A 20,380-nucleotide genomic window follows, 5' to 3' on the forward strand; every position below is an offset into this window, starting at 1 on the left:
AATATACAGGTTTTCAGATTCTTGTTAGAGGTTCAGTTTTTTCTTTGTGGTGGACATTTTGCTACTATGTAGATGATCAAATATTTTTACATTTTTCTTCCTCAAGGATTATTTCTTGCTTTGATTTCATGATGGCTTATAGCAGTAAATAGTTTTTAAAAATTACACTTTTAGTATAATTGTTGTCCTAGTTGATGCCATGATGTTAAACTTAAAAACTTATTGTAATAATGGGTTATTTTTAGTTTTATTTCAAGCCAAGCTCCTCTCTTTCTCAATGACAGCTTTAGAAACTCAACTGGGAGTACTTCTGAAGCTAGAGGGCATTCAAATCCCCAAGGATCTTTAGACTCTGGATCCAAGGCTATTTCCTTCAGAGTGCAAAGAGAACTATTAATAGAGTTGGTGGCAGTAGTTTGATCTATCTCCCACATATTTTAATATGATTGGTTATTCTACTTGTTTCCTCAACTTTGGGACTTTTTTTTATCCTTGGTATAAATCCAATTTGATCATAACAAATATTTTGGATATATTTTAGGTTTTTATTTAACATTTTGGAATCATTATTAATGTGTGATATTAATTCATAAGTGATTTATTTCTCTATTTTCAGTATGAAGACCATGTAGATCTCATGAAAAGATTTTTGAGAGAGTTTTTTTCTCTCAACTATTGAGAAAAAATATTTGTAGCATATGATGTCATTGTTCTTTCAGCTATTTTTGAGCTCACTTCTAAATCTATAGAGAGCAGATTTTTTCCCCCTTTGATAATTTATGCTTTTTCCAATTTCATTTCTGAGCAAAATTGCTAAAACTGTGAATTTTATTAATAAAAACAAATTATTTATTATTTATGTAGTATTTTGTTTGTATTTAATTTTTTTTTAATTTTTATGGTTGCTTCACTTTTGTACATTTGGATTTTGCTAATTAAGCTTTTATTTGCAGTGTTTTACTCTTTTATAGTCTTGATAGTACATGCTTTCATATATTGATATATAAAACACACACACTCACATGTTCCTCAGAGGACTGCTTTAGCTGCCTCACAACTATTTTGGTATAATGTTCAAATTTTCTAAATGTCATATGAGATAAAGATAAATGAATTGGAAAAAAAAATTCAAGTAGGATGATACTACTTAAATGGGACACTTTTTCCCTGTGGCCCTCTTGGTTTTAATAAACCACCTGCCAACAAAACAACTATTTCTTTGTGATAAAAAATAAAGTTTTCTAATCATGAACCATATTTTATTTTGTGTTTCAGAACTATTAAAGGGGGAAGTTTAAGAATTATAATATCAAAAAAAATTAGCACTTAGAATTTGTATTACAAATATTTTCCACTATTAACATTTATATTTTCAGTCTAGCTCATTAAATGTAGTTTCATATTCACAGCAGGCATCATTATGAACTTTACTGAAATAGCATATTAATCAAATTGCACACTGTCATGCAATGCTGTATATTATGGAAATTGATTGCTACATATAACCATTGTGCAAAATTCTAAAATAATATAACAAGATCAGAATTCTAGAACTACATTCTAGTTGATACTGTTACCACTAAAAGCCATATAAAACATCAAAAATGGGTGTTTTCCCCTTTGTTTTAGACTATGGAAATCTTCCAGAATAAGAATACTAATCACTAATCACTAAAGTGTCCCAACAAAGGCTGAATTTGAAGGCTTAATTTCAAACACCTAAAATATTTCAATCATTACATTTTTGCCTATCCCTGCTGAATATTTTATGATTTTGTAAAGTGGCAGAAAATGCTACATTTGACAATTATTCACAAAAATCAGTTGCAATATAAAAAATAACCTATTGCTAAAATAAATTCAAAAGAACATTGAGTCTTATTGAAATTTAAAAGCAAAATATTAAACAAAATTTTCTGGTTTACCTCAGTCCTTTCACTCTAATAAATTTCAGCTTCTTCCTTTATTATTCTATTCCTCAGAACAAATGATTTTGTCTTAACAGCCTCTTATGTACTTAAAGGAACCAAGTTTGTAATAAGACAGTTCATTCCTTAGCCAAGAGTCTAATTAACAAAATAAAATTAATGTGGTAGATTAATTTATTAAAACATGCCATAGGGTGCATTTTGGCCAACCTATGGGCATGTTTTAATAAAAAGCTCTGAAGGGGATAGGGTGAAAAGGAAGGGACAGGGGAAAGCTCTATTATTATTATTATTATGCTTTTTGAGACCAGCCTACAAAAAATGCAAAAAAAAAAAAAAAAAAGAAATACAAGAAACCTATTTAAAGAATTCACTATTCAAGAATTCAATAAAACTATGTCTTTTTACCTTGTTTTTATTGATGGATTGGTACAAAAGATGATTGCAGTCAGATTTTATTGATACATAATTAGCTTTACAGTTATATATATGAATGCTGCAAAACTGTTTTTAGGATATCAAATTAATAAGGAATGAGAAATTTGAAAATGAGAAGACAAGGCATATAATAATTTTTTTTTTTTTTTTGCCCAGATGTTTTTTTCCTGAATTCTTTTTTTTTTTTTAATTTTTTTTTTATTATATATATATATATTTTATAATATTATCCCTTGTATTCATTTTTCCAAATTACCCCCCCTCCCTCTATTCCCTCCCCCCGACGACAGGCAATACCATACATTTTACATGTGTTACAATATAGTCTAGGTACAATACATGTGTGCGAATATCATTTTCTTGTTGCACAATAAACATTAGAATCCGAAGGTACATGCAACCTGGGCAGACAGATATTAGTGCTAACAATTTACATTCACTTCCCAGTGTTTCTTCTCTGGGTGTAGCTACCTCTGTCCATCATTGATCAACTGGAAGTGAGTTGGATCTTCTTTATGTTGAAGATTTCCACTTCCATCAGAATACATCCTCATACAGTATTGTTGTTGAAGTGTACAGTGATCTTCTGGTTCTGCTCATTTCACTCAGCATCAGTTGATTTAAGTCTCTCCAGGCCTCTCTGTATTCCTCCTGCTGGTCATTTCTTACAGAGCAATAATATTCCATGACCTTCATATACCACAATTTACCCAACCATTCTCCAACTGATGGACATCCATTCATCTTCCAGTTTCTAGCTACAACAAAAAGAGCTGCCACAAACATTTTGGCACATATATGTCTCTTTCCGCTCTTTAGTATTTCTTTGGGATATAATCCCAGTAGTAGCGCTGCTGGGTCAAAGGGTATGCACAGTTTGATAACTTTTTGGGCATAATTCCAGATTGCTCTCCAGAATGGCTGGATTCTTTCACAACTCCACCAGCAATGTATTAGTGTCCCAATTTCCCCACATCCCCTCCAACATTTGTCATTATTTGTTCCTGTCATCTTAGCCAATCTGACAGGTGTGTAGTGGTATCTCAGAGTGGTCTTAATTTGCATTTCTCTGATCAGTAGTGATTTGGAACACTCTTTCATGTGAGTGGATATAGTTTCAATTTCTTCCTCTGAGAATTGTCTGTTCATATCCTTTGACCATTTATCAATTGGAGAATGGTTCGGTTTCTTATAAATTATGGTCAGTTCTCTATATATTTTGGAAATGAGACCTTTGTCAGAACCTTTGTTTTTAAAAATATTTTCCCAATTTGTTACTTCCCTTCTAATCTTGTTTGCATTAGTATTATTTGTACAGAAACTTTTTAGTTTGATGTAATCAAAATCTTCTATTTTGTGATCAATAATGATCTCTAGTTCTCCTCTGGTCATAAATTCCTTCCTCCTCCACAAGTCTGAGAGGTAGATTATCCTCTGTTCCTCTAATCTATTTATTATCTCCCTCTTTATGCCTAAATCATGGACCCATTTTGATCTTATCTTGGTATATGGTGTTAAGTGTGGATCCATATCTAATTTCTGCCATACTAATTTCCAGTTTTCCCAACAGTTTTTTCCGAATAATGAATTTTTATCCCTAATGTTGGAATCTTTGGGTTTGTCAAAGATTAGATTGCTATAGATGTACCCTTTTTTGTCCTTTGTATCTAATCTGTTCCACTGATCTACCGGTCTATTTCGTAGCCAATACCAAATGGTTTTGGTGACTGCTGCTATATAATATAGCTTTAGATCAGGTACACTTAGACCACCTTCCTCTGAGTTTTTTTTCATTAGTTCCCTTGCAATTCTTGACCTTTTATTCTTCCATATGAATTTTGTTGTTATTTTTTCTAGGTCATTAAAATAGTTTCTTGGGAGTCTGATTGGTATAGCACTAAATAAATAGATTAGTTTGGGGAGTATTGTCATCTTTATTATATTCGCTCGGCCTATCCAAGAGCATTGAATGTCTTTCCAATTATTTAAATCTGATTTTATTTTTGTGGCAAGTGTTTTGTAATTTTTCTCATATAATTCCTGACTTTTCTTTGGTAGATGGATTCCCAAATATTTTATACTCTCAACATTTGTTTGGAATGGAATTTCTCTTTGTATCTCTTGCTGTTGCATTTTGTTAGTGATATATAAAAATGCCGAGGATTTATGTGGATTTATTTTGTATCCTGCCACTTTGCTGAAATTTTGAATTATTTCTAGTAGCTTTTTAGCAGAGTCTTTGGGGTTCTCTAAGTATACCATCATGTCATCTGCAAAAAGTGATAGTTTAATTTCCTCATTTCCTACTCTAATTCCTTGAATCTCTTTCTCGGCTCTTATTGCCGAGGCTAGCGTTTCTAGTACTATATTGAATAGTAATGGTGATAGTGGGCAACCTTGTTTCACTCCTGATCTTACTGGGAAAGGTTGCAGTTTATTTCTATTGCATATTATGCTTACTGACGGTCTTAAATATATAATCCTGATTATTCTAAGGAATAATCCATTTATTCCTATACTCTCAAGAGTTTTTAGTAGGAATGGATGTTGGATTTTGTCAAATGCTTTTTCTGCATCTATTGAGATGATCATATGGTTCTTATTAATTTGATTATTAATATGGTCAATTATATTAATAGTTTTCCTAATATTAAACCAGCCCTGCATTCCTGGAATAAATCCTACTTGATCATAGTGTATTATCTTGGAGATGATTTTCTGAAGTCTTTTTGCTAATATCTTATTTAAGATTTTAGCATCAATATTCATTAAGGAGATTGGTCTATAATTTTTTTTCTCAGTTTTCGATCTACCAGGTTTAGGTATCAGTACCATGTCTGTGTCATAAAAGGAATTTGGTAGGACTCCTTCATCCCCTATTTTTTCAAATAATTTATATAACATTGGGGCTAATTGTTCTTTAAATGTTTGGTAGAATTCACATGTGAATCCATCTGGCCCTGGGGATTTTTTCCTGGGGAGTTGATTAATAGCTTGTTCTATTTCTTTTTCTGAAATGGGACTATTTAAGCAATTTATCTCCTCCTCTGTTAATCTAGGGAGCCTATATTTTTGGAGGAAGTCATCCATTTCACTTAAGTTATCAAATTTATTGGCATAAAGTTGGGCAAAGTAACTCCTTATTATTTCTCTAATTTCCTCTTCATTTGTGGAAAGATCCCCCTTTTCATTTGTAAGACAATCAATTTGATTTTTCTCTTTCTTTTTTTTGATCAAATTTACCAAAGGTTTATCTATTTTATTGGCTTTTTCATAAAACCAACTCTTGGTTTTATTTATTAATTCAATAGTTTTTTTACTTTCAATTTTATTGATTTCTCCTTTTAATTTTTGTATTTCGAGTTTAATTTTTGGTTGGGGGTTTATAATTTGGTCTTTTTCTAGCCTTTTAAGTTGTAAGCCCAATTCGTTAATCTTCTCTTTCTCAATTTTCTTCAAATAAGCCTCTAAAGATATAAAATTTCCCCTTATTACTGCTTTAGCTGCATCCCAAAGATTTTGATATGATGTCTCATCATTATCATTATCTTGGGTGAAATTGTTAATTGTTTCTATAATTTGCTCTTTCACCCAGTCATTCTTTAAGATGAGATTATTCAGTTTCCAATTACTTTTTGGTCTATTTATCCCTAACTTTTTACTGAATGTAGCTTTTATTGCATTGTGATCTGAGAAGAAGGCATTTATTATTTCTGCCTTCCTACATTTAATTTTGAGATCTTTATGTCCTAATATATGGTCAATTTTTGTATAGGATCCATGAACTGCTGAGAAGAAAGTATATTCCTTCCTATTGCCATTCAGTTTTCTCCAAAGGTCTATCATACCTAGTTTTTCTAATGTTCTATTTACTTTTTTAATTTCTTTCTTGTTTGTTTTGTGGTTTGATTTGTCTAAATCTGAGAGTGCAAGGTTGAGATCTCCCACTATTATAGTTTTACTGTCTATTTCTTCTTGCAGTTCTCTTAACTTTTCCTTTAGAAAGTTAGATGCTATACCACTTGGTGCATATATGTTTAGTATTGATATGGCTTCATTATTTATGCTACCTTTCAGCAGGATATAGTTTCCTTCCTTATCTTTTTTAACAAGATCTACTTCTGCTTTTGCTTGATCTGAGATAAGGATAGCTACCCCTGCTTTTTTGGCTTTACCTGAAGCATAATAGGCTCTGTTCCAACCTTTTACCTTTACTCTGTATGTATCTCCCTGCTTTAAGTGTGTTTCCTGTAGGCAACATATTGTAGGGTTCTGCTTTTTGATCCAATCTGCTATCCGTCTCCGTTTGATGGGATCGTTCATCCCATTTACATTTACAGTTAAAATTACTAATTCTGTATTTCCTGCCATCGTATTATCCCCAGATTATGCTTTTTTCCCTTGACCCCCCTGATCCCCCTCCCCGATATTTAATTTACAGACCCCCCTTGTGACGCGCAACCCTCCCTCTTTTTTTTTTTTTTTTTTTTTTTTAGGATCCCTCCCCCCTCCCTCCAAGTCCCTTCACTTATTCTCCTTTTCCTTTTCCCTTTTCCTCTCCCCCCTTTTAATGAGGTGAGAGAAAAATTCTCTGAAAAACAAATATGTTAATTATTTACTCTTTGAGCCTCTTCTGATGAGAGTAAGATTCACACAATGATTCTCCCCCTCACTAAGTTCCCTCAGATATGGTGTATTTTCTATGTCTCTTCCTGGGATGTAGTTTCCCTCTTTTTATCACTCCTTCCCCTTTTTCTGAACCGACCTCCTTCCCTTTACTACACCCCCCTTTTTTTCTTTTATATCAGTAAAATCAAATTATCCTTGAGTATTTTTTATATACCCACAACAGAGTTACAGTTCTCAAGGGTTCTGTGTACCTTTTTCTGTTTCTCTTCAGTCTTGTGGATGTAGATCAAATTTTTTGTTTAAGTCTGGTTTTTTTCTTAGAAACATATAGAATTCCTCTGTTTCATTGAATGACCATCTTCTTCCATGGAAAAAGATGCTAAACTTAGCTGGGTAGTTCATTCTTGGTTGCAGTCCTTGATCTTTTGCCTTATGGAATATCAGGTTCCAGGCCCTTCTATCTTTTAATGTGGAGGCAGCCAGATCTTGGGTGACCCTTATTGTGGCACCTTGGTATTTAAATTGTTTTTTTCTAGCTGCTTGCAGGATTTTCTCCTTTGTGTGGTAATTCTGCAGCTTAGCCACAATATTCCGTGGTGTTCTTTTTTTAGGGTCTATTTCAGAAGGAGTTCGATGAATTCTTTCCACATCTACTTTCCCTTCTGTTTCTATTATCTCTGGACAGTTCTCTTTGATAATTTCCTGTAAAATAGAATCTAGGCTCTTTTTTTGGTCATAGTTTTCTGGAAGTCCAATAATCCGCAGATTATCTCTCCTAGATCTATTTTCCAGGTCTATAGATTTTCCCAGTAAGTATTTGACGTTGTTCTCCAGCTTCTCATTTTTTTTGTTTTGTTTGACTGATTCTTGGGTTCTCTGTGAATCATTCATTTCTATTTGTTCCATCCTGACTTTTAAGGAGTTATTTTCTTCTTTCACAGTTTTTAGTTCTTTTTGTAAATGCCCAATTTCGTTTTTAAATGAATTATTTTGCTCTATTGAATTTTTTTCCATTTCCCTAATTTTTTTTTTTTGAGAATTATTTTCTTTTTCCAATTCAGAAATTCTATTTTCTTGAGACTTTTTTATCTTTTCCAATTCAGAAATCCTACTTTCCTGTGTTTTTTTAACCTTTTCTAATTCACTAATTTTGTTTCCCTGCATCTCCTGTGAATTCTTTATTTTTTCCAACTCCAATTTCATAGCTTCCCTTTCCTTTCCCCATTTTTCTTCGATCTCCCTCAATTTTTTAAGAGCTTCTTCTAGGAGAGAGTTATGTGATGGGGGGCAGGAATCATTCCCCTTTAGGTTGTTATCTGTTGATTCTCTGTTGTCAACTTCCTCGGGGTTGGATACCCGCTCTTTCTCTGTACAGAAGGAATCTATAGTTTTTTTAGCTTTTTTGCTCATATTTAAAAAAATGTTTTGGGGTCTGTCCCTGGGGTAGGAAATTATTTACTTCTTTACCAGCTTCCTCCCAGACTGGATGGATGCAGCGGCCCCTGCGCCTGAGCTAAGAGAGAGCTCTGGGAGAGAGTTCCCCACCCCCTCCCTGGAAGTGCCTCAGAGGTGATTAGCACTACTGTGCTTCGAGGGCGTAGAATAGTAAAGACAGCAGGAAGCCCAGCCTATGTGTCCGGGTGGGGAGTGGATGTCTGCAGCAGGTGATGTGAGAAGCCCCTGCGCTCAAACTGGAAGTGTCTGCCAGAAACCGCGGTCCCTAGTTCAAAGGTTCCGCTTCTCTGGGACTTCCTGGAGCTGAGTTCCACTCCCTCCAGCTGAGCTAGGCAGTGTGTGTTGCCTTGGGCCGTATCCACCCACTTGTCAATCTCTTAACTATTCTCAGGTGGTAGTTGAGGCCACACCCCCTGGTGCCGAGTCTGCTGAGTCACCCCCAAGATCGGGGAAAATCTAATTTGAGTTTTAAAATATTTTGGCTTTCTCTTCTGAACTGCTAAATAATTAGCAGAGAAGAGCTAACAGCCTGTGCCAGATTCCTTTACCTCAGTGGCTTCTCTGATCCCAGAGCCCTTCCCAGCGCAATGGGCGCGGTGTGCCCCTACCCCACCGTCTGTGCTGGTCTTTCTTATTCCTCCCCTGAGAACTGACCTTTCCTGTTGAAACTCCAGATTCTCTTCAGCTGGTAAGTCGTGCTTCCAGTCCTTGTGGTATCTATCAGTCCTGAGCTAATTCTGAGACTTAATTTATCTAATTGGTTGTGAGGGAGTGAGGACGTTCACTGAGTCGTGTGTTTCTTCTCCGCCATCTTGGCTCCGCCCATATAATAATTTATTTTAAAGAACCTATTACAAATATCACAGTTTTTCCCCAGTACAACTGTGTTTAGTAGGGAAGAAATATGAGAAAATTAACTAATCCATAAACAAGCACTTATTAATCCCTCTTTACTGAATATAAAAAGAAAAAAGAGTCCTTTTTCTGACAGAGCTTATTCTATCAAGAAATGCAGATAAGTGTGTGTGTGTGTGTGTGTGTGTGTGTGTGTTTGAGCGCGTGTGTGTGAAATATAAAGCAAATAAATGAAAGAATTTTCAAGGAAAAAGATGGGGGAAATAACTAGTTAGAAGAGTCAGAAAAGTAAAAAAAAAAAAAAAAAAAAAAAACTATTTTGCTCTAAGAGTCTCTCTCCTGTTAATGGAATTTAATACAAAAAGGAGAAAAGAGGGTTTGATTTCTGGTCCTATAAATGGTGGATGGGTACATGCTTTAAGAATTAAAAAATGAATAAAAATGAAAATAATTGAGAGAGAAAATCAATAATTCTAACAAATATGTTAAATGAAATATTAAAAATAAGAAAAACTTAAAGAGAACCATCTATTTGAATTAATATAAAATGTCTGTGGTTATTGTTGGCTTATCTTATATACTATTATTTGGTTTGAGAATAACTGAAAGTTATATTTTTCTAACATCTTGGATTTCAGGGCAGGGAAAGCTTCAAATCTCTTTTCTTCCAATAGTTATTTCTTTAATTTGTTTTCTTGCTTCTTGCTAAATTACTAAATTTTTTTGCTTATTGGTAAAATGATGATTGGTAGTAATTGTGAGTAGAAAATTTACTTTAGATCTATAGTTAATGAGAAAATTTCTAATATTTATCCATTTGTATTAATACTTGTTTTTAAAAGTTATGCTTTTTCATTAAAATATTTAATGTTTCAAGTGTGGATAATAAGTGGTGTGCTTGAACCAACTCTTTCCAGCTTGTAAGAGCCAATTATTAAATTTTCAGTGTGAGTATTCATATCTCAGATATAGGTAATATTTACAATCTAGAACTGAATTACTTTTTTATTGATTGTTCAGACTTCATAAAATGTTAATAATGCATGTTAAATGTAAAAGTATGTCCAATGTACATTTTTGTTTCTGGAGAGTCTGATTATAAACTGTAAACTAATATATTTCAATTGCTCCTTAAACATTTATTGAGTTTCAAGGAATGAAATCTTCACAGAAGACCTGATGATCATGAAATAATTATGATGATGATGATGATAGCTATAGTAATAATACCTATTTATGTAGAGATTTAAAGTTTACAAAGTATGTTGCAAACATTGTCTCATTTGAGAATTATAGTACCTCTGGGTATTACTTAAACTGAAAAAGATTGTTTTAAAACTCAAGAACGGGTCTTAAGCATTTATTGTGGAAGATAGCAAATTATAGGCAGCAATCCAGATGAACTCACCTAATACTCCCTTCCAAATAACTTTAAAATAACTCCTCAAATAAAAAAAGTCAGAATGGGACATTTTTTAGCCTAAGACAATTTAGAACATCTGTAGGAGAGGTCCATGACACTTGGGTGAAAACCAATCCAGAGCATGACCTGAGCACCAGCTGTGTTCCTTAGAAGCAGTTGCAAGAATGGCAGCAGCCGCATCAACATTGGCAGTGTTGGATTTGGGAGCTCTCAGTACAGAGTCTCAACTCAGGTCAGACTACTAGTCAAAAAGAGAATTCCGGGACTCTTTTCTGGCACTGGGTGCTGCTATTGCCCCTGAACTGTTCCAGTTATAAGTTACAGAATGGAAAAGAGTGCTTTTAATCAGTTACAAGGGAGTAATAGCCCTGGCCACAAATTCAGGGAAGAGAGGAGCTCCATTTAAGAGTGGAAAATTTGTTTACGATCTCAGAGCAGAGTGTTAGCACTTGCAGTTTCAAGGGAGCAGGATTGATGGTCATAGTTCCAGGATAGAGAGGATTGGCAAATGTGGCTACAGAGGAGATGGGCTCTTTGTGAGTAAAGAGCAGAACACAGATCAGGGAAGACCAGTGACCACATTTCTTCCTGGGTCACACCACCATAGAAGAACTGTGGACTTCTACAATATGCACGGTCACACCACCATAGAAGAACTGTGGACTTCTACAATATGCACTAAAAAAGAATAGTATGAAAGAACTTGAAGCTTGGGACTTTGCCCTCTCAACCCTAGGTGAACAGAAGCTAATTTTAACCTAAAGTTAAAAAATCAAGAAATAGACTTAGAAGATAAGAAAGCAAAGAAACAAACAACAAACCCTTAACCATAAAAAGTTATTACGATGACATGGAAGACCACTTATAAACTCAGACGCCAACAATGTAAAAACAGCTACAAGCAAAGCCTCAAAGAAAAATTCTAATTGCATTTGACTGATAAGAATTACTGATTTAGTTAAAGAATGAGATAAAGGTACTTGAATAAAAAATATTAAATGAGAGTGATGCAAGAAAATATTATGACAAGAAAAATGACTCAGAAAAAGATACACAAAGATTCTAAAGAATATAATACCTAAAAAACAGAATTGACCAAAAAGGAAAGGGAGAAATTAAAGGAGCCCCTGGGAGAAAATAATTCCTTATGAACTAGAATTAGTCACATGGAATCTATTCATGTGACATCAAGAAACAATAAAACAAAATCAAAAGAATGAAAAAGTAGAAGAAAATGTGAAATATCTTATTGGAAATACAACTGACATGGAAAATAAATCAAGGACAACTAATTATTGGACTATCACAAAACCATAATTTTTTGCCTATTTGTAAGGCAATTGAGGTGAGTTGCCCAGAGTCACACAACTAGAAAGTTTTGTTTCTGAGGCCAGATTAACTCATGTCTTCCTGACTCCAGGGCTATTACTTTATCCACTGCACCATCTAGCTGCCTTCCAAAACCATACTTTTAAAGAGAATTTAGACATGTTTCAAGAAATTATAAATAAAATTGATCTGATATCTAATATATAGAGGGTAAAATAGGAATGAAAGAATCTACCACATGTTTCAAGAAATTATAAATAAAATTGATCTGATATCTAATATATAGAGGGTAAAATAGGAATGAAAGAATCTACCAATCACCTTATGAAAGAGATTCCAAAATGAAAACTCCCAGGAATATTATCCCAGGTGAAGGATAAAATGTTTTAAGTAGCCAGAAAGAAACAATTCATTGTAGAGGCATTGATAAAATTGTCCAAGATTTGCTTATACCTTCCATGTTGAGTGAAAAAGTTGTAATATGATATTCTGGAAGGCAAATGAGTTAAAATGACAACAAAGAATAATCTAGCTGGTCAAACTGAGCATAATTCTTCATCAGGAAAATGGATATCTAATGAAATAGAGGCCTTTCAAGCATTCTGGATGAAGAGAACTGAATTTAATAGAAAATCTTACATTATAATTTGATGCTCTAGAGTAGCATTAAAAAGTAAACAGGAAAAGATTAATCTTAAGGGACTCAATAAAGTGGAACGTTTTACATTCCTCCATGGGAAAAACAATACATGGAACTTCTAAGTACTTTATCAGTAGTAGAGAAATTAGAAGAAATCTACATAGTCACAAATGGGAGTTAATTATGTTGGGATAGTGTAAAAAAATGAAATATGAAAGAGGGATGAACTAAGAGAAGGTGGAAGGGAGAAGTAGAATGAGGAAATTTTTCTTACATAAAAGAGGCACACAAGGAAAAGCTTTTACAATGGAGAAGAAAAAGTAGGGGCCAATGATTGAATCTCACTCAATTAGGTCAAAAGGGGAAGGATATCTATCTATCCATCTATATCTATCTACAATCAGTTGGTTATAGATAACTACTTTGCCCCTTAACTCTAGCCTTAAGGAAGTGGTAGGAATGAAATAGAGAAAAAATAAAAAAGAATAAAGTAAAAAGTGCACAATGAAGCAAAGACAAGATGGAAAATCATGAATATAATCTCTTCTGTTATTATATAAGTTTTCTTGACATGGAAATTTCTTGTTATATATTTTGAATCCTCCATGATATTCTGCTAGGCACCTGACAATGTGCCCTTTTTTGTCTTTCTTTTTCCATTTTGTTTTTTTCTTATATTGTAATTAGTTTAATAAAAAAGAAAGGCACTCTACTTTACCCAATAGGGGAAAAGGAAGGGAAAAAGATAAGAGATATAGGTAGGTCGAAATAAGAGCCATTCCCCAATTGATAAATGGTCAAAGGAAACACATAGGCAGAAGAAAACATCAAAGCTATATAATGACATTTGAAAAAAAAAAAGCTTTAAATCACTATTAATTAGAGAAATGCAAATTGGAATAACTCAGAGGTACCACTTCATCTTGCTGAAATATGCTGAAAGCAATGAAGGAAAATAGGTATACTTATTTCTGTTAGTGTGGTTGTGAACTGATTCAAAGATTCTATAGTACAATAGCCAAAGCCTCATGAGCCAATGACTCAAATTATGATTACCCTTTCACCAGCAATACCACTCCTATGTGAGAAAAGCAAAATGATCAAAGGAAAAGAAAAAAGATATACAAAAGTATTTGTAGCAACTCTTTTTCTTGTATCAAATCATTGGAAATTGGGGGAATATTCATCAATTGGAGAATACCTGAACAAGTTGTTGTACGTGATTGTGATGGAGAAAACAAAATTGCTTTAAGAAATTATAAAAAAAAAAAAAAACTGGTGGAGTGAAGACAGTGTGGAGAAACCAATAAGTTGTTTGAGCATCCTTCCCCCAATTTCACTCAGAAACATGAAACCAAGTCTTTGAATAGATTCTGGGGATGACAGAACCTATCTCTTTGTAAAGAGATAGAATGAAACAACTTTCCAGCTGAAGATAACTTGGAAGGGCTTTAGGAAATATCATTACTTGGGTAACAAGGGAGTGCAGCCAAATACAGACATCATTCCAGGCAAATTGAGGGATAGGAGGGCAGAAGATAAATTGACAGTTTGGAAACCAGACAGTAACAGGCAGGACTAGGTTAGATTACCTTGAAATCTGCGAGCAAGTCACAAAACACCGGAGTCTCCTGTACTCAAAAACTCAAAGCTCAACATATACAAAACTACAAAAAACTTGACTCTGTGCCCCCATGCCCCACAAACAGAGCTAGAATTTAAAATATAAATGAAATATATACAATAATAATAATAATTATGATAAAGTTAAAAAATACCAAGGAGGAGAAAAAAAGAAGAGGAAGATTTTTAAAAGTCAAATAAGAAAAAAAAAACAGAAAAAAATTGGGAAAGAAATGAGAGGTATAAAAGAGAGAGTAAATGATTTGGAAAAGGAAGGACAAAAATTGATTGCAGAAAGCAATTCCTTAAAAAATAAAATCAGATGCCAAAAAAAATACACTGAAGAAAAGAAAACCTTTAAAAATAGAATTAGCCAAATGGAAAAGGAGGTACAAAAGCTAACAGAAGAAAAGCATACATTAAAAATTAGAATTAAATTGTAGCAGAAACTAGTTATTGATCAGCATCTAATATTCTATACCAAGACAAAGTTGAAATAGGCTCATGATTTAGATACAGAGAGTGTTACTATATTAGCAAATTAAGAGAATAAGAGATACAAGCTAAAATTGAGCAAATGGAAATTAATGACCCTATGAAACATCAAAAAGCAGTAAAACAATATAAAAAGAATGACTAAATAGAAGAAAATGTAAAATACCTCATTGTAAAAATAAACAACCTACTTAGGCTTCAGCCATATCAATCTAGACCAAAGGGACCTGGCTTGATGTTTCCATAGAGCTAGCAAGGAGGTGTTTGCACTTCAGACAGGTTAATCATTCTTCAGATATTCTCAGGTTATAGTGGGGAGACCCTATTTCTTCTCCAAGTCTTTTTGATTTTTTATCAGTCTATGTGCCCTTAGACATACATGTGTTCTTTTTGTGGGGGAAATCTGGAGAGTTTGAAATTTATCAATCTATTTTCCCATCTTCCATTTCTAAAATATATAAAGAATTGACTCTAATTTAAAAGAATACATGCTATTTTCCAACTGATAAATGGTCAAAGGATATGAACAGATAATTTTCTGATGAAGAAATTAAAACCACTTCTAGTCATATGAAAGGTGCTCTAAATCATTACTGATCAGAGAAATACAAATTAAGACAATGCTGAGGGACCACTAGACACCTCTCCGACTGGCTAAGATGATAGGAAAATACAAGGACAAATGTTGGTGGAGATGTGGGAAAACTGGGACACTAATGCATTGTTAGTGAAGTTGGGAATTGATTCAACCATTCTGGAAAGCAATTTGGAATAATGCCCAAAGGGCTATCAAACTGTGCATACCTTTGATCTAGCAGTGTTTCTACTAGGCTTATATCCCAAAGAGATCATAAAAAAGGGAAAAGGACCCATGTGTGCAAAAATGTTTGTGGCAGCCCTTTTTGTAGTGGCAAGAAACTGGAAAGTTAGTGGATGCCCATCATTGGAGAATGGCTGAACAAGTTATATAGTATATGAATGTTGTCGAATATTATTGTTCTATAATAAATAATCATCATAATGATTTCAGAGAAGCCTGGAGAGACCTACATGAACTGATGCTAAATGAAGTAAGGAGAACCAGGAGATCATTGTACATGACAACAACAAGACTATATGATGATTAATTCTGATGACCATGGCTCTTTTTGTTGTGATATGGGAGCCACCTGCTAGTGGCTGCTGGAGGTCTAATTCAGCCCTGTAGAATGGACCTATTCATGTGACAGGATGATGATGATGTAAGAAGACTGAGAGGCAGTTGCATTATATGACCTCTCTCTTCTTCCCTCTGCCTCCAATTTATTTCATTCCCAATATACAATGAACATCTGCAAAGGCTGCTTTGCAACTCCTTCAGGTTTATGATTCACAGCTGTGGAGGCTTGAAGAATTGACCTGCCCCTTCACTTAGGCACGATCCTGAACATTTTTTCTGCAATGACATGATTCAGGCCAATTCCGATAGTCTTGTGATGAAGACAGTCATCTGAACCCAGAGTGCAGATAGTGTGAACTGAATGTGGACTACAACAGAGGATTTTCACTCTTTTTGTTGTTGTTTGCTTGCATTTTGTTTTCTTTCTCATTTTTTCCCTTTTTAATCTGATTGTTCTTGTGCAGCAAGATAATTGTGGAAATATGTCTTAGAAGAATTGCACGTGTTTAACACAGATATTGGATTACTTGTCATCTAGGGGAAAGTATAGAAGGAAGGGAGGAAAAATTTAGAACACAAGATTTTGTAAGGTTCAATATTGAAAATTATCCATATATATATTTTGAAAATAAAGCTTTAATTAAAAAAAGAAAATACTGCAAGCTGCTAGAAAGAAATAATTCAAGTATGGAGGAGCTACATTCAGGATTGCCTAGGATTTAACAGGTTCAATATTAAAGGATCAGAGGTACTGAAATACAAGGTTCAGAAGTCAGAGGAACTTGGATTGCAACCAAAAATCCACTACATAGCAACATTAAACATTATCTTTCAGGGGTAAAGATGAACCTTTAATGAAATAGGGGATTTTCAGTTATTTCTGATGAAAACACTAGAACTAAACAAAGTTCATTTTAAAATACAAGACTCAAGAGAAGCATAAAAAGGTAAATTAGAAAGGAAAAAGACAACAACATATTATTTAAAGGTTAAACTGTTTACATCCCTACATGGGAAGATGATACTGGTAACTCTTGAGAACTATATGTTTATTAGGGCAATTAGAAGAAGTAGCCATAGGGAAAGGGTGTGGATATAAGTTGACTTTTATGTGATGATAAGATGTTAAGGATTGAAAAAAAGTACTTTTCTGGGAGAAAAGGAAAGAGAAGGTAAATCAGGGTAAATTAGATTATATGAAGAGGCACAAAAGACCTATTTCAATAGAGGAAAAGAGGAAAGGAGATAAGCATTGCCTGAAGTTTAATTTCATCAGATTTGACTCAAAGAGCAAATAACATATAAACTCAATTGGGTGTAGACATTTATCAAACACTATTTGGAAGAGAAGAGGGAAAGAAAAGGAGATGCTAAATTGAAGGGAGGGCAAAGTAAGGGAAGTAGGGGAGAAGAGTAAGGGAAAGAGATAAGGAATGGGAGGAAGGGTGATAGAATGAATTGCAGATTGAGGAAGGGGTTGGTCAGAAGGAAAACACTGATAAGGGACGGGAAGAAAAGAGAAGGGAAAGATAGCAAAATACTAATTGGAAATTAAATAATAAAATCATACAGTGGATTAAATAAATAAATTATGGAAGCAATCAATAATTTCACCCAAAAGAATGACAATAATGTGACAAAACACCAAAACTTATTGTATGTAGCCAAAATAGTTCTTATGGAAATTTTTATATCTCTAACTGCTTACTTGGATAAAATAGAAAGAGATTGATGGATCAAGCAACCAATCAAATAGACTAGAAAAAAGATGAAAAATTAAAACCTTAATTAAATACCAAATTAGATTAGAAATCAAAGGAAAGACTAATAAAATTAAAAAAATATTGAAGTAATAAATACAATTTAGAGTTGGTCTTATGAAAAAATATAAAATAGATTAATCTTTGGTTAATTTGAATGGGGAAAAAAGGGAAAACCATATTGTTAGTATCAAAAAAAAAAAGTGTAAGTTTACCACCAGTGAAGAAGACATTAAAGCAATAATTAGGAGCCTTTTTTGCCCAACTGTATGACAGCAAATCTAACAATCTAATTGAGATGGATATTTACAAAAAATATAAATTGTCCAGATTAACAGAAGAAGAAATAAAATAGTCAAATTACTCCATTTTAGAAAAAAAAGAAATTAAAGAAACCATCAATGAATTCTTTAAAAAAAATCTCCAGGCCCAGATTCACAAGTGAATTCTAACAAACATTTAAAAAAAAATTAGTTCTATATAATAACTATATAAACTATTTGGAAAGAAAGGCAAAGGAGTTCTACCAAATTCCTTCTTTGACATAAATATGGTAAAGATAGCTAAACCAGGAAAACCAAAATAGAGAAAGAAATTACATACCGATCTCCCTAGTGAATATTGATACAAAATGTTTAAATAAAATATTAGCAAAAAGTTACAGCAAGCCAAGTGGGATTTATACTAGATTCAGGGCTAGGTTCAATATCAGAAAAAAAATTGTCAGAATTACCATATCAATAACAAAACCAACAAAAATTATATAATAATTTCCCCACAAAAAGTTTTTGAGAAAATACACAGCCATTCCCTCTAAAAACAGTAGAAAGTATAGGGATAAAGGAAATTTTCCTTAAACTAATAAGCAGTATCTATCTAAAACCAACAGCAAATATTATTTTTAATGGAGAGGAGCTAGATACATTCCTAATAAGATCAGGAGTGAAACAAGGCTGCTCATTAGAACCATTACTATACAGAGAAAGAAAATGTTAGACCAATCAGCCTAATGAATATTGGTACAAAATTTTTGAATAAAATATTATCAAAAGATTATAGTTATTTATATAATATAGTTTATAGTATATTTATATAATATAATTATTTATATAACAAAAACCATTTTAATATGGCTAAGAAATAGAATATTGTGAAAATTGTGGAAATATTTATGTCTAGGGGAGGAGGTAGGAGGAAGGGAGCCAAGATTAGAAGGGAAACAGAAAGCTGGGAACAAATTTTACAGCTAGTGTTTCTAATAAAGCCTTCTTTTCTAAAATATAGAAAGAATTTAGTCATATCTATAAGAATACAAGTTATTCCCCAATTGATAGTCAAAGATATAAAATTTTTTCATATGAAAAAATTAAAGACTTCTACAATTGTATTGAAACACTCTAAATCACTATTGTTTATGAAATGCAAATCAAAACAACTCTGATGTATCACCTCATATCTATTAAGATGACAGAAAAAGGTAATGATAAATGTAAGAGGTAATATGGGAAAATGGACACCAATGCATTGTTGGTGGAGTTGTGAAATGATTCAACTATTCTGGAAAGTAATTTGTAGCTATGCCTAAAGGACTATAAAACTGTGCAGAGCCTTTTATCCAGCAGTGCCACTACTGAGTCTTTATCCTAAAGAAATAAAAAAAGGGAAAGAATACACATGTGCAAAACTATTTTTAGCAGCCCTTTTTGTGATGGCAAAGAACTGGAAAATGAATAGATGTGCATCAAATAAGAAATGTCTGAATAAGTTGTGGTACATGAAGGTAATGGAATATTATTGTTCTACAAGAAATGATGGTCAGGCTGATTTTAGAAAAGCTAGGAAAGAGGTACATAAACTAATACTGAATGAAAGGAGCAGAACTAGCAGAAAATTATATATAGTAACAGGAAGAATTTTTCAATATCAACTATGATAGTCTTCACTCTTCTTAACAATCCAAGGTCAGTTCTAATAGGCTTGTGAAGGAAAATGACATCCACATCTGGAGAAAGAACTTGGGAAATCAAAGCATTCTATTTTTGCCTTTTATTTTGTTTTGTTTGTTTTTTCTTTCTTGTTGCTTTTCCTTTTTGCTCTGATTTTTCTTTCCCTATATAACTGATATGTTTAAAAATGACTGCTACATATAAGTTATATCAGTTTTTTTCTGTCTTTGGGAGGAGAGAGGAAAGGAAAGAAAGAAGAAAAGAAAATTGGAATTCAAAATCATACAAAAATGGATGTCAAAAATTATCTTTATATGTAATTGAAACAAATTAAGTATTTTTTTTAAAAACAGTTGATTTAAAAAATATGACAAAACAAGAAATGGAAGATCATTTGCACAGTAACAATATTATAGTGATGATCAACTAATGATCAACCTACTCTTATGAACTCTTATGAACCCAAGAAAATTCTAAATTTCTCATGATTAAATAATGCTATATTCCTTCAGAGAAAGAACTGATGAACTCTGTATATAAATTGGAGCATAGTTTTCTACTTTTCTTTATTTAATTTTTTTTTTGCTAAATGGCTAATGTTTTACATGATTTAACATATATCATTAATATCATTTTTCTTTCTTTTTCAGTGGTGAGGATTAGTAACAGGGAAGGAGAGAATTTAGACCTTACATTTTTT

Source organism: Sminthopsis crassicaudata, chromosome 4, assembly GCF_048593235.1.
Source record: "Sminthopsis crassicaudata isolate SCR6 chromosome 4, ASM4859323v1, whole genome shotgun sequence".
Taxonomy (NCBI): Eukaryota; Metazoa; Chordata; class Mammalia; order Dasyuromorphia; family Dasyuridae; genus Sminthopsis; species Sminthopsis crassicaudata.